A 14,985-nucleotide genomic window follows, 5' to 3' on the forward strand; every position below is an offset into this window, starting at 1 on the left:
TACTGTATACAACACACACACAACAAAGAGAATGAGTGAGCAGCACACAAATTACAGCTGCTTCAGTCAAATACTGAGTCTAATATAGCAGAGCTTTAGAAATTACAAGAAAAAACTTGCTTTATTTTAAGGTCATGTAGTTACTGTGACTATTCATTTAACTACTGGGTAATATGGTAATATTTTAGTTGAATGACAATTACCATTTACTAAATATTGAAAGTCGCTGTTTAATTAAAATCTTTATACGTTTTACTTTTGAGAAAGTCAAAGTGTCATGTGGATACATTTGTAACCACGGGGAATAACACCAACAACTGAGGTAAGATCCAATACGCAGGTTTATTTACAGTCAGGCAAGCAGTGGTCAATACGGGTGCAAACAGGAGTGTGAGGACAATCCAGAATCACAGTCGAATACAGGCAAGAGATTAGAAAGGCAGGCAAAGACAAAGAGGCTAACAAGGCTAACGGTCGGTACACAAGATAACAAGACTGGGAAACGCAATACTTTGACAGATAACAAAACTCGCCAAACTGAATGGGTGAGTGTGTGGTTTAAATAGTGTGTGCAATCAGTCTCTGACAATCCTCAGGTGGTGTGAATGTAATCAGTTTAGATGAGGAAGCATGTGTGAGTGTGACCGAAGTGCATGTATGAAAATGTAGTCCAGAAATGGCGGATTTGTAGTCCATAAGTTATTGTTAGTGAAATCCAGCCATCTTATGAAAGACGATCGCGGGTAATCGTGACAACATTTTATTATAGGTTTGAGTTTTTAATTTAGATTGTATTTCTGTTTTATATTTAATTTGTCATACTCTATTCCCTCTTTAGTTTTCAGTCTACCATTAATTAGTATTTTACTATTGTTTTATTTATTTTTTTGCTCCGTTTGCTACATTTATAAGTACAATAATTTAATTAATAATTTTTTTATTGCCAATTTGTTTATTTTTTTGATAAAATACCCACTTAAAAACTGCTAGGTTGTTGTGACCAAAAAAATGAACCCAAAACATCTGATTAAACAGTAGAAGTTCAAATTCAAATTTTCTGAAAAAGGTGATCATCACTTTTATATGTTTAAGTGCATAGTGTGGAGGAGATCATAGGGTCTTGAGGCAATCAGATGTAAAACACAATATTTATGCGTGTTTTAAGTTGTAAATTGGTCAGATTTGACCAGAACACAACAGGAAGGTTAAAGGTCCATAAAAATCCCCTTCTTTCGGTTCAAGTCTACTTCAGATTTTTTCAAAAAATGCTTCATAATAGGTGAGGAGCTCTGCGAGCAGAGCGAGGAGTGGGCGTGGCCGACAGAGCAGTAGAAGAAAAAGGGGAGTAAACAACTGTTGTCAGTCGGCTCACAAAATGAGACACAAATCGTGAGGAGACCCATGATTTATAGTTTACAAAGTTGAAATGTAAAGAAATAAACAGTAATTTAATGCCCTGCAACATGTGTTATTCATAATTCATTGTTCAATCAAAATCTTAAGTAGAATTCAAACTTTTTCCTTTTTTTAAAGTTTCAATAAAAAAGTACAATACTAAGTTTCTAGGTTATATTTCTGTATCCTGACTTCATTTATCACTGATCTTTACAGTTTATGCAGTGTATACAGTAGTAAAATAATCAAATGTCAATGTAAACTAATACAAGTAATATTCATAAGATAAATATTTTTTAACAAATTAAGATGTATGTTTTTATTTCAACTTATTCAGAGAAGTAAGCTTCCTTACATAGTGTATATATTTGTCACTGAAAAAAATGACAAGTATTGGCAACCCTGCTGTGGCCGTAATTTCCCCAGACCTCACAGGACTGAGTGTTTATTTGAGCTTTTAACCCCAGGTTGAAGAACAGATGTAACCCCCTCCTGACGGCTGACATGCGTCACATTCAGAAGCCTGCAGTTTGTTTGACTGTCACAACATGTTTCAGCAATGCCCTGTGGTACATCTCACAGTCAAATACAAGATCCCAGAAGCCACTCATCTCTAACGGGCTGGCTATTGGACCGAAGGCATTTATATTTGAGGCATTTATATTTGAGGACACATATTAATATGTATATCTTTTCAAAGTACAGTTTATTGTATGCTCTGAATGTCAATGACTTCCCTTATACACTGTATGCATCAACGTAATGTGATAAATAAATATGTTTACTGTTTAACCCTCTGATGTTGCCAGATCACCTCTGCGTGTTAAGCATCTCTTTTTTTATCAGTGCCAAAGACACTAAGAAAACTCTGTTGATTTTGGGCACACAAATAAGTGTTTACACCACTAGAATCTGTTAGGTGTCTACTTTTTTGTGTGTGTGTACAGTCACACTAACAACAAAAGGTGTGCTTTTGCAAAATAAGGAAAATAAACAATGTGCACGTTCTTTCTTTTGTCTCTACGCAAATTGTTTTTTAGAAATGCATCAATAAAATGAACTGAAACTCAGCAAAAACAAAACACACAGACATGAGACATATATCTATAGAAAGCTAGAAGTTTAGACTTTTTTAAGCATGTGCATGTTGAAAACAAACAAAACTTTGATAAAGTAATCAGTACCAACAACCAACTTTTCGCACGTGAGACGCACGCCACATGTAAACTGGGGTCAGAAAAAATAACGGAAGCTCCACGAATACATGAGAGACATACTTGCATAAAGCTTGGAAAGTGCACTTTCCAACTCCTTTTGAAAACAAATGTCGTCTCGCTTGGTAATCTATAGAATTCTCCTAGCATTGATAGAATGCGCGCATCATACTGACTCTTTCAGAGTCAGCCACTAACACAAATGATGACGACAGCTGCCTGAACTCGTGCACGCCCACAAACAAACACATCATGCTGGCTAGAAAGGTTGTTTAATTTTTATTCTCAGGAATAAAGTGTAATCATGACCCATTTGACCTCACGGGACCACCGTCATCTGATGCTGCTTTATTCAGAACAAAACGTATGTTATTTATTTATGTATTTATTTGTTTGTTTGTTTTACCGTTATTGAATCAGTCAAAAGTTTGGAAAGAGTTTCGATTTATTTGGGCAAAGATATATATAAGGTCTTAAAATATTGTTTTTACTTGAAGTAATTGTTTTTCATGTTTAAAATGTTATTTTAATTATATGCAGTGTCTCCAAGTCATTCAGAAATTATTATCAAATGACGCCCTTGATGGGTGAACATTAGCCAGTGGGGGAGTGTCTTTTGTCTCTCCAGGTGTGAATTATTCATGGCCATGGTCACTCCTGCGCATACAGTATGCTGAGCTAAACATTGACTTTACAAAATGTAAATCATTGTAAAGTTTTCTTTGAATGACAGAATACAGAATAATTTTCACATAATTGTTAAGTAAATATTCTAGCCTACAATATGTTTTTTGGAAGGTTTTTTCGGACCTTATTTCAGCAACATTTTTTTTTTCTCCAAAACTTTCCTGCCTGCCCTGCCTTTCGAATTACTCATGTGTTGTTGTTTGTTGGTAATTGAACACTTGCCTATCTGATTATTCTAAGTAAGGCTGCATTTGAAATTATATATAAAATAAGAAAATAAAAGTCAAAGGGGGGTTAATAATTCTGACTTCAACCCTATGTATGTATATATGTCATGGATTTCTCAGTGAAGACATAGCAAGGTATGTTACTTTGAGATAACCACATTAAATCTAATAACACAGGCACATATGGGTACTTCGAATCCTCTTGACCGTCAGTGAATTTATTGTCATGCATATGCTTGTACCTCCATATGCTTGTCTGTTACACTGCTGTTTTTGTTTGTTTGGTGCCATCCGATGACTGAATAATATGTAGGTTAGTGTATTCTCCATTCAGTTGGTTCGTTTCTGTAATTTTACCTTTGATTAAACAATTAATAACACATTACGGCTTGGAACAATGTTTTGTTTTTATTTTTATGTTTTGTGGCAAATGAAATGAGCAGGATAAAGTACATCCAGGCAGTTGCTTTGTCAGAGTAAATCTGGTACGTCTTATATTATAGTTCTCCACTTCGCATTGGGATGCCAATACGCCTAAGTTATATAACAAATAAAATTAAATTTAACAGAATGTTGAAATGTAAATATTCAAAGAAAAAAAAAACTAAAGAAATATAAGACATTGTGATGGAATTTTATTTAGATATTACTCGTTTTATTTACTCTACAGTAACTGTAATAGATTGTTCATTCCCTCAAACTACATTTATTAAGTGACATCACAAACCTATTTAACTTTTTCAGCCCCAAAATATTGGTATAATTGCATTTGAAGAGCTTTTCAGGTTGATGATAACTGTCCAAATCCTAAATATGTAAATATATATTGCCCGATGTTTGTAGATAGGCAGAGATAAAGACTGAGCAAGGAATTGTGTGTGTGCGCATGCGCATGAACCCCAGCTTTACCAAACCTTAATAAATGTATTTCTCTAACCTCTACTGAAGGTGACATTAATCATTTTCTTTAGTTAGAACTTCCATTCCACCTTGAGAGCACCTCACCCGGTTTTATCAATATTAATGGTTCCCTCTCCTTACTTAGCCAAAGCTATTTCACACTTGGTTAGCTGGGCCATGAGAAGTGTCTCAGGGGCGGTATATTTAGCGGGCTTCCTAAATATTTTTTTTTTTTGGAGATCCCTAATCACAACGGCAAACCTGTCATTTAGACTAACACCCGACAAAATTTCTCACAAGTCATTTATTTTCCTCAGAACGGACCAGTGCTGAGTCCACATGCACTGGAAAGACCTTTAAGAAGTGCTTTGAGAATTCTAAATGGAAGGTGTTCAATAATACACAAGCTTACCTCTGTCAAGAGTCCGAGAGGATTGTCGTGTGGTATTTCTGTCTGAAGATGAACAGAGCTGTCGATGTCAGAGGAGAGAATGGTGTCTGTGGTTCTTACAGCCAAATACCCACGCACTTGTTTGTCGAGCGTTAAATGGAATTCGCAAGGTCGCCAGGCTAATTAACTGACCTGTGCACATTTATTCACACTGAAATTCGTTTGAAATCTGAAGTACTGTGAAGAAATATTTTGTAAGTTCAAACATACTATGCTGTTTTAATGCACTAATTATGATTAAATTGATTCAATAAAGGGGGCATAGATGTCAAATAAATCTTTGGTGTAGCCAGAATGGGAAGTTTCAGCTCAGGGGCGATTCTAGGGTTTTTATTTTAGGGGGTCTCAGGTACAATGAGGACATAAGAATATTAAAAAAAGAAATAATCATAAGTAGCATGCTACGCACATGCATGATGACACCAATTTCAAAATATCCCATATTATGTCTTTGCGCGAAATGGATACCGGTGGTGCTTTCAAAAACTCCCGCTTTGAAACTTGTTTTCCAGTTTATGCATTTTTAGTCCCCAAAATGCAGATGTTGTGTAAACAAACAAATAAAACTTCTGAAACAATTTAGTTTTTTTAGCTCTTTGAAATGAGTAAAAATAAATTTGACAACAAAATCTCAAGGCTATTCGAAGCTTTTGATTTAGCGACTAATTTATATGAATTTGTAAGATTTCATCAGTACAATTTAGTATGATTTGCTTAATTTAGTATGATTTGCTTATCCCCCAATGACGGTTGGGTTTAGGAGTGGGGTTTGGTGCCATGCCTTGTTTTAAAAATCGTACATTTTTGTATGACTGAACCATACGACAAGTCGTACAAATTAACCACTAAACTCACAAAACGTAAAATAGTTATGTTTTGTCACTAGATCAGGCTGGATTTGAAGAGATTTTCAGGTAGACACTAACTGTCCAAATCCTTTTTTGGGGCTGCCTAAATATACATTGAGATATTTATTCATTCATACATTCGTTTTCTTGTCGGCTTAGTCCCTTTATTAACCCAGGGTTATCAAAGCAGAATGAATCGCCAACTTATCCAGCAAGTTTTTATGCAGCGGATGCCCTTTCAGCCGCATCCCATCTCTGAGAAACATCCACACACACATTCACACACACATTCATACACTATGGACAATTTAGCCTACCCAATTCACCTGTACTGCATGTCTTTGGACTGTGGGGGAAACCGGAGCACCCGGAGGAAACCCACACGAAGGCAGGGAGAACATGCAAACTCCACACAGAAATGCCTCGCCTGAGATATTTATATTTAATAATAATAAAGAAATTATCAAATAACGTACTACATGTACACACATGCATAATCTCACCATTTTCAAAATATCCCATATTGCGTCTTTGCAGAAAAAGGAGTAACTGCAGTTTTTTTTTTATACTTCCACTTTGGCAGCATTAACACTGCAGATCTTGATGGTCAATTTCGGTTTTGTTACTGAATCCGATTATTTTTATAACACACCTAGATGTTCTTTTAAAAATGACGCATATCTGATTTCTGCATTTACTCTGCATTAAAGAAACAATGAGCGGGTGCTGAACGGCAGCTATGATAATAAAAGAGCACTCTTTTCTTAATTTGGGTTTTTAATTTGTTCACAGATAATCAGTTTTTATTTTTTTTTTTATTTAGCCAATATATACAGTATATAGGATATTTTTTCTACTTAAGGCGGATTTATACTTCTGTGTGAAGCACACGAAAATGGTCCGGCGCAGCCTCTCAAAATTGTAACTACACATCACAATGACAAGTAACAGAAGCTCTGTGATTGGTCCGTTTGGTAATGCTGACGAACGTGAGAGGTGCTAAGAGCTGCAAGCCCGATGGAGCGAGTGTTTACAAGTGTCGAGTACTGTGAAGGAGCTCCCGATGGAAACTTTTGTTTAGTGTTTACCTTACGATTAAAGTTGCTGCATTTCCGCTGGTTTCTGCCTCTGAATAAGTGAGTTTTAGCTACTTGTAGTTTTTAGAAAAAACAAAACACCCACATAGAAACTTGACACAGGAACATAAACACCTACTGCCTGCTAGCGTTTTGAAAGTGTTATTGCAGAGCAACACAAACAGCACTCAGGACTATAAATGCACGACTACGCACAAGGTAGGCGCCTTTGGTCACGCTGATTACTTGAAGCAGAAGAAAATATCAGCATTTGCATGTACATTGGCCATATCCGATCTGTGCCACATTAGAGAAAAAATGGCATTGGGTCACTTGGCAAGTTGTTTTTAAATGTACTGTTTGCATTTCCAAAATGCTGTTTCTATGCAAACAAACAGGCAAAACTAATAAACAGTTTTCCATTTTTGGATGAAAACATTGTCTGAAATGCCCACTGATGTAAACTGAAGACCAGTAATCAGTGTTGAGGAAAGTTACTTTGCAAAGTAATGCATTACAATAATGAGTTACTCCACAAAAATGTAACTGTAATATAATGTAAATGTAATGTAAAATGTAGTTGCATTTCCTAGTTACTTTTTATGGTAAGCAAAAGCTAATTAATTAAAATAAATAGTAACTCGCACTACATTTTAAAAGAACTAACTCAAATAATTTTACTTAATTTGTTTAAGTAACTTAGAAAACTAATATTATTACATAACACATATAAATGAATGACAAAATGGGCGCTCTGCTGAGGGTGGGGGGCATTCTATTGGCCCACAATGTTTTAGGGGTTTCCCAGAGTTACTATCAGGTGGCCCAATGAAACCCCCCAACCACTAACCCACAACCACCACTGTCATCTATGACAACCACCTCCTTCCCTTTCATCCATGATAAACCATACCCCAGCTACAACCAGCTCCACTCCTTCCCAAAAACCAGCTAGCGGTGCCCCCGCATAACAATAATATAACAAGGAAGCAAACTCTGAAAGTCATATGAATGTATGAATATATTGCTGTCAGAAGAAGGTTCACTGTATTGTCCATTTTCTTAGTCGTATCATTCACTAAGGACCCAATAATAGCACTTAAACACATAAAAAAGGGATATTTTCATGATATGTCCTCTTTAATAACAGATCATTCGACTTTTGAAATGCAGCTCTAAATTCAAACCTGGAATGACAAGCGTGGATATGTCTCATAAGGTCTCTTTAAGGGCATTTTCAGACTCCTGCATGCTGCCAGCAGCTATGCCTTCACAATTCAATTCCCATCTCTAAATGAACCGTTCAGATTCACTGCCTGGGTTCTGACCTTGACTAGCTCAATACAGCAAGAAAGGGCATTTTTCTCTTCTCCACACAGGAATGTATGGATTTCCTTAGCAGCATTCATACGATCAGCGCACCTAAGGTGAATCGAGGATAACCAACAGTCTGTTGTGCATAAATTTGTAGAACTTTAAATCAAGTAGAAGGCATCAGACACTGGGCTTAAAATAAAACTGGATTAATGGTTGTTTGGTGCTTATGATTCAGTTTTATCATCACTACCTGCCTTTATGGTACATCCCACAGTGTGCAAACGATGTAAACAGCAGCTCACGTTTTATATTTAATATTTTTGCTGTGTAATTGTGGATGTGAGATGCAGTGAAGCTGGCTAAGTGACTGTCTATGAACGTTTTGAATCATTTACCCTCCCGATTCATTCATGAGAAATTAGCATGTTTGAGATGTGGCTTGTATTGGCTCAAATTTGGAAACATATTCTTTTTCTGTAAGCGTAGCCCTATATACATTTCTGAAGATCGTGAATTGTGTTGCCAGAAGTATGTATGGCTGTATTTTGTTTTCTGATTGCTTACCTCCATATAGGCGGCATTCCCGCTGTTATCAGTTTGCCCAGTGGCTTGCAGTGTACGTTGGCAGACTTGAGACGCAGAGAAGAGTTGACCACAATGACAGGGTTCAAGTCTGGTGAAGAACGTTTCCAGTAAGCTGTAAAGGCAAAACAAAAAACAAAAAATGAAATAAACAAGTAAACAGCAGGGTAAGGATGTGGTAAAATCTGAAAACGTGGTAAAAATTAAGCGAGGGCTTTTGTTTTTCTGGATTTCTTTTGAAAACACTATCGGTTGGGTTTAGGGAAGTGAGTGAGCGCTGGTCAATTGGTGCTTTTTAAAACACTATCAGTTTTGTTTAGGGAAGAGGGGGTAGGATGATCAGTTGGTTGGTCAGTCAGTCAGTCGACAGCGGCCTCTGGTGGATTTACAGCTAACACAAATGGCACTCGGGAGAAAAATTTAAGATCTCAAAAAGCATACACAAAAAATTTGGCGCTAACCAGAAATGTATACTGGGGTAAGTTTTCAGAATGAGCCTGGGTTGAATTTGGGATATGTTTATGTTTACAATGCTGTAAAATAGGAAAACCGAAGCACTCGGAAGAAAACCCATACCAACACGGGAAGAACATCCACAGAGAAATGCCAACTGGCCCAGCCAGGACTCGAACCAGCGACCTTCTTGCTGTGAGCCCCACACTTGCAGCAATTTTGCACATTGCACCAGACCCTTTCACGCTGGCTGGTACGGGCCCTATAACAACAGTTCGTTGGTGTCGCAGATGAAAGTAGAAAAAGTGTAGAGCTAGTATGCTAGACTGCATGTAGAAACAATAGAGACTTCCAATTCATGCAGACAGTACAGATGAAGACTAGAAGAACGACACATAACCATAAGAGACAACTAATTGAAACAACCTGTATTAGTGTCATGACAATTAATTCAAATGCTAAAAGAAATCACAGTTTTTAAATTCAAGCAGTGAAGGAGACGACATATTTACAGTAAGTTACATTTTAGATTATTTCCAGATCCGCTATCACAGGAAAACAAAGTAGATAAACCCTTATGACCAGTTTTATTGTTACCTTAAGTTTTTTTTCATGTAGGATGAATATATATATATAAGGAATCAGAGATATAGAAGGTTTATTCAACTTTACAGTCCAATAAACAGTAAGAAAACAGTAGACGCCAACATCATAAAAGCAGTGGAGATAAAAGCAGATAAGGACTATTATCCCAGCGCCTGTTTTATGTTGTGGCATCAGTTTCCCATTTGTGTTTAAGATATATGCTCCTGTTGTCCAGCCGAGCATGAAATCGAGTTTAAGAATAAGAGTTTGTACTCCAAAAAAAAAAAAATTCAATTTGACTGCAGCATCTGATGCAGAGGATCTGCAATGTATAATCTGATTAGAAACTAACCTAAAGAGGAAGAGAGTATTACATGAGTATTTAGGAGACTGTGACCGAATAATACTTCATTTCTGAAATTATTGTTCAACCTGAACTGACATAATTCTTGAATAAAGTTCATTCAAAATGAACTTTAGTTTAAAACTTTATTATTTAGTAAACAGTGTTGAGTAACATGAAATGTACATCATTGATTATTATTTTAAAATTGTTAAGAGTGTTCTTCTGTTTAGCAATAAAATAAACAAATTCTTGACTTTTTTTTATCAGAATCAATATATTAAATTCAAAATGTTTTTGAATGCATACAACTCATGTCAGAACAAGATTTTCCTTAGATACACTAAATAACATGTAGGCTATTGTTGTCTATTCGCATGAATGTGAAAGAGCCGCCATCTTGGTACAGGTTAGCATACAGTGTACTGTACACATCTATGAGTCAAGACAAGCCAACCTGGAGATGCTGGCCCCTTGTGTTGCGTATGGGTTGCGTCATGAGCGAACAAAGAAAACAAAGAATAAAACATGACATTTAATTGGTAAGATTTCTTTTTGTTTTATGATTTTGCATGTTACAAAATGTTGTGCTTAACAAGAAAAGTTATTGATGTTAATACAGTCGCTTAGTGCATTGACCATAAGTAGAGATGGTGCCAACTTGCACTAAATAATAGGCTTATGATAGTTTAGTTTAAGAAAACCAGTGAAATTTGGGAAAACATATGTTCAGAATCCACAAGGGGATCAATAGGCATAATTGGAAAGAGTTTGACTGGAAAACAAAAATTAGGTTTTTAAGAACAACATTGATGGTCTTAAAATATGCTAACCGTCCACAGTCAGATGAATGCTGGAGGGGTTGCAGGAATGTGGGTAATCACGCACATATATTCTGGGATTGTCTGAAAATTCCTGCATTTTGGCAAGGGGTAAAGATTGAGATAATGAAAATTATGCAGTTAGATATACTTTTTACTCCCCTGTTTTTCTTGCTTGAAGGGATACCCCAGGATATACAGTATATATATAATAAAATCAGAAATATATACTACATATACTTTTACTGAGTGCAAGAAAGACTATAACAATAAATTGAATGAAGCGACACCCTCCAACAATATTAAAATAGATAGAAAAACCTGAATCTATTTATAGAATGGAGTTTATGACTGCTCAACTTTAATTGAAAATGGATATTTTTAAACAAAGATGGGCACCTGTCACTTTGTATCTGAACAGGACATAATTATTTCCAGCTCTTTTGAAACTGAAAATATACATATATATATATATATATATATATATATATATATATATATATATATATATATATATATATATATATATATATATATATATATATATATATATTTGTATTTTTTTTTTTATTTACATCTAGGGTTACTTTTTACTGTCATTTTTTAAATAATCGCTGCTGTCACTGAATGTTTTGTTCTGTAAAAAACTTTTAAATGTATGAAAATTAAGTAAAAAAAAAAAAGAAAACCAGTGAAAATGAGAAATAACTCTCAAGAACAATACATTTAAATTCAAGTGAAATATTGCTTACAAACAGATATATTTTTAGTGTCTCTTGATTTTTATTTTATTTTTCATTTTTACATTTTATAATAAAGGGAAATTATTGAGTAAAAATTGTAAAAAAAAAAAAAAAAAAAAAAAGCTTTATATGCAATATGTCACTTGAATTAAAATGTATTGTTTTTTTGTTCGTTGACATCAATATTTTTTTAATGAATACATCTGTTTAATAAATTTGATTTGCTCAAATGCACCAAAATATATGAATTAAGATATAAAATTTTAATTAATAATGAAGGATAAATGAATAAAATGAATGAATAAATAAATAAATAAATAAAATGAATAAATAAATAAATAAATATAAATAAATAAATAAAAAGAATGAATAAATAAATAGCACAATGTACACTTAAAATAATGTGAGAAAAACAGAATCTGAACCTCAAGATATAAACCCAAAATCCGGTTAAAAATTTTGAATTTTATGATGAAAACTTCAATTGTGACACATAAAACTGCAATGCGGAGGGGGAAATAGTCAGAAATAGTGTGACAATAAACGTTTTGGTCTTAATATGTGGCAGAAATAAGCTTTCATATGACAGTGCTTATATCACCTCACCTTAACGCTGCGCCTGAACCTCCGGCTCTTTTTTTCCACAGCGATGTGTCCTTCTGCTCAGAGTCAGACAGTCAGACCAGTCAAGCGGAAACTGTAAGGATTTGCCCTTAAACCAGCAGTGTTCCTGGACTGTCATCATGTCTTTAGGTGGCTCATCCAGTAGCAAAGCTCTTTCCAGTCACTGCACAACAGGACGATGGCATCTGCAATCTCCCTTTAACAGGATAGTTATAGGTAAAAACATTGAAACCTGTTACAAAAGAATTGATCTGCTATTACTCTGAAAGGCTCCTTTTAAAGGTAGAGCACATACCGTAAAAACTCATTTTCATTATTCATTATCATTGCAGCGCGACATGGTGGCTCAGTGGTTAGCACTGTCACACCACAGCATAAAGGTTGCTGGTTCGAGCTCTGGCTGGGTCAGTTGGCATTTCTGTGTGGAGTTTGCATGTACTTCCCGTGTTGGCGTGGGTTTCCTCCAGGGGTTTCCCCCACAATCCAAAGACATGTGGTATAGGCAAGGGCGGATTTAACCAATAAGCGAGGTAAGCAGCCACTTAGGGCCCCAAGGAAATTTGGGGGCCCCCAATAAATATATAGAAGTATAAATTATACCTATAAACTATATATAACAATTCATATTTCATATGAGAGTCAAACAAATACAATTTTAATGTAATTAAATATTATTTAATATGAATTAAAATAGCATATTCTACTAATGTTATGTAATAATTATATCATAAAATAAAATATTATAATTATTACATTTGCACAATTTTGTAAACCCCTCCAATCATAGAGCAGTTCAGCAGTCAAATTTATTAATATATATATATATATATATATATATATATATATATATATATATATATATATATATATATATATATATATATATATATATATATATTATATTTAGTCATGAATTTCTCATTCATTAATTCATTTTCTTTTTGGCTTAGTCCCTTTATTAATCCAGGGTCGCCACAGCGGAATGAACCGCCAACTTATCCAGCAAGTTTTTACGCAGCGGATGCCCTTCCAGCCGCAACCCATCTCTGGGAAACATCCACAAACTCATTCACACTCATACACTACGGACAATTTAGCCTACACAAATTAGCCTGTACCACGTCTTTGGACTGTGGGGGAAACCGGAGCACCCGGAGTAAACCCAAGCCAACACAGGGAGAACATGCACCACACAAAAACGCCAACTGACCCAGCCGAGGCTCGAACAAGCGACCTTCTTGCTGTGAGGCACCTGCACTACCTACTGCGCCACTGCGTAGAGATTACATTAAGATAAAACATAGACGATGACAATTTATATTTAATTTAAAAATAACAATAAGTGCATTTTAGCACTTTGAAATGATTATTATTATTTCTTTTTGGTAAACTTTAAGACGTATGTGATAGCCTAGACTATTTTGTTTTGTTTCAGCAGAGAAATACAATAAAATCAAGACATGTCTGTGAGATTAAGCTTTGTTTTGTAGGAAGAAAATATGTATAATTAATCACATGAATTACTTTGAGTCGCATTGATTCATTTTGCAGCTGTAGTGGATTCGAGTTTACTTCATATCGACTGAAATGTAAATAAAAATTAAAGAAAAGAAGAAGGGTGCATTTAAGGACTGTTGTGCCCCATGGCTGGAATTGCTTAGGACCCCCAAATTACTAAATCCACCCCTGGGTATAGAACTTCTTCTTCAATGCAGAAGTGCGGTCGTTTTTGCGATTGTTTTAGAACTTCTGATTCAGTTGTCTATGGGAGAAATCACTAGTAATAATAAATGTCAGAAAGCGGTCAAACTACTCACTCTACAAACAAGTGTTTGCATGACTACACCGAAAAAAAATAACATAATATTAAGAAAATATCAGTTTGCAACATCAAGCAGCTTAACGAGCTGTTTTGAACACATAAAAATGAATAGAAGTGAATGAGACTAAAAGTCTCGAGCCAAAATGATTCAAATGGATGCGCCCGCTCGTCCACGGAGAATAAGGTGAATACTGTAGGGGAATTGAATAAACTAAATTAGCCGTAGTGTATGTTTATGAATGAGTGTGTATGGATTTTTCCCAATACTGGGTCATAGCTGGAAGGGCATCCGCTGTGTAAAGCACATGCTCGAAAAGTTGGGTGTTCATTACGCTGTGGTGACCCCTGATGAATAAAAGGAAGGAAAATGAATGAATGAATAAATGAATGAATGAATGAATGAATGAATGAATGAACGAAGGAACAAACAAACGAACGAACGAACGAACGATTGAATGAATGAATAAATGAATGAATGAATGAATGAATGAATGAATGAATGAATGAATGAATGAACGAACGATTAAATGAATGAATGAACGAATGAATGAACAAAGGAACGAAGGAACGAACGAAGGAACGAAGGAACGAACGAACGATTGAATGAATGAATGAACGAACGAACGATTGAATGCATGAATGAATGAATGAATGAACGAACGATTGAATGAATGAATGAATGAATGAAAGAACAATTGAATGAATGAATGAATGAATGAATGAATGAATTTTCAATGCATTATTTACTCACCTTTTTGCCATTCAAAGCAAAATGTATGAATAGTTTGTGACCTGTTGTTCTCGTAGTTGAGAAATAATGCACTTTACTGCTTAAATAAAAGATATTATGCCAACCCTTGCTTATTTATCGATTCGTCATAACCCTGCGTGTGAATG

General features: G+C 35.2%; 1 long non-coding RNA gene across 3 annotated transcripts in view; it reads right to left on the minus strand.

The window, feature by feature from the left end:
• Positions 1–14,985, minus strand: part of LOC137489281 (uncharacterized) — a 380,491-nt gene that overhangs the window by 111,352 nt on the left and 254,154 nt on the right. For all 3 annotated transcript variants that reach the window (XR_012399683.1, XR_012399682.1, XR_011008686.2), the window contains 2 exons: positions 12,249–12,462; positions 8,680–8,812 (listed from right to left, as the gene is read on the minus strand). This is a non-coding gene — a long non-coding RNA (uncharacterized lncRNA). The remainder of the gene's footprint in view (positions 1–8,679; positions 8,813–12,248; positions 12,463–14,985) is intronic.

The sequence above is a fragment of the Danio rerio genome, chromosome 24 (assembly GCF_049306965.1).
Source record: "Danio rerio strain Tuebingen ecotype United States chromosome 24, GRCz12tu, whole genome shotgun sequence".
NCBI lineage: Eukaryota > Metazoa > Chordata > Actinopteri > Cypriniformes > Danionidae > Danio > Danio rerio.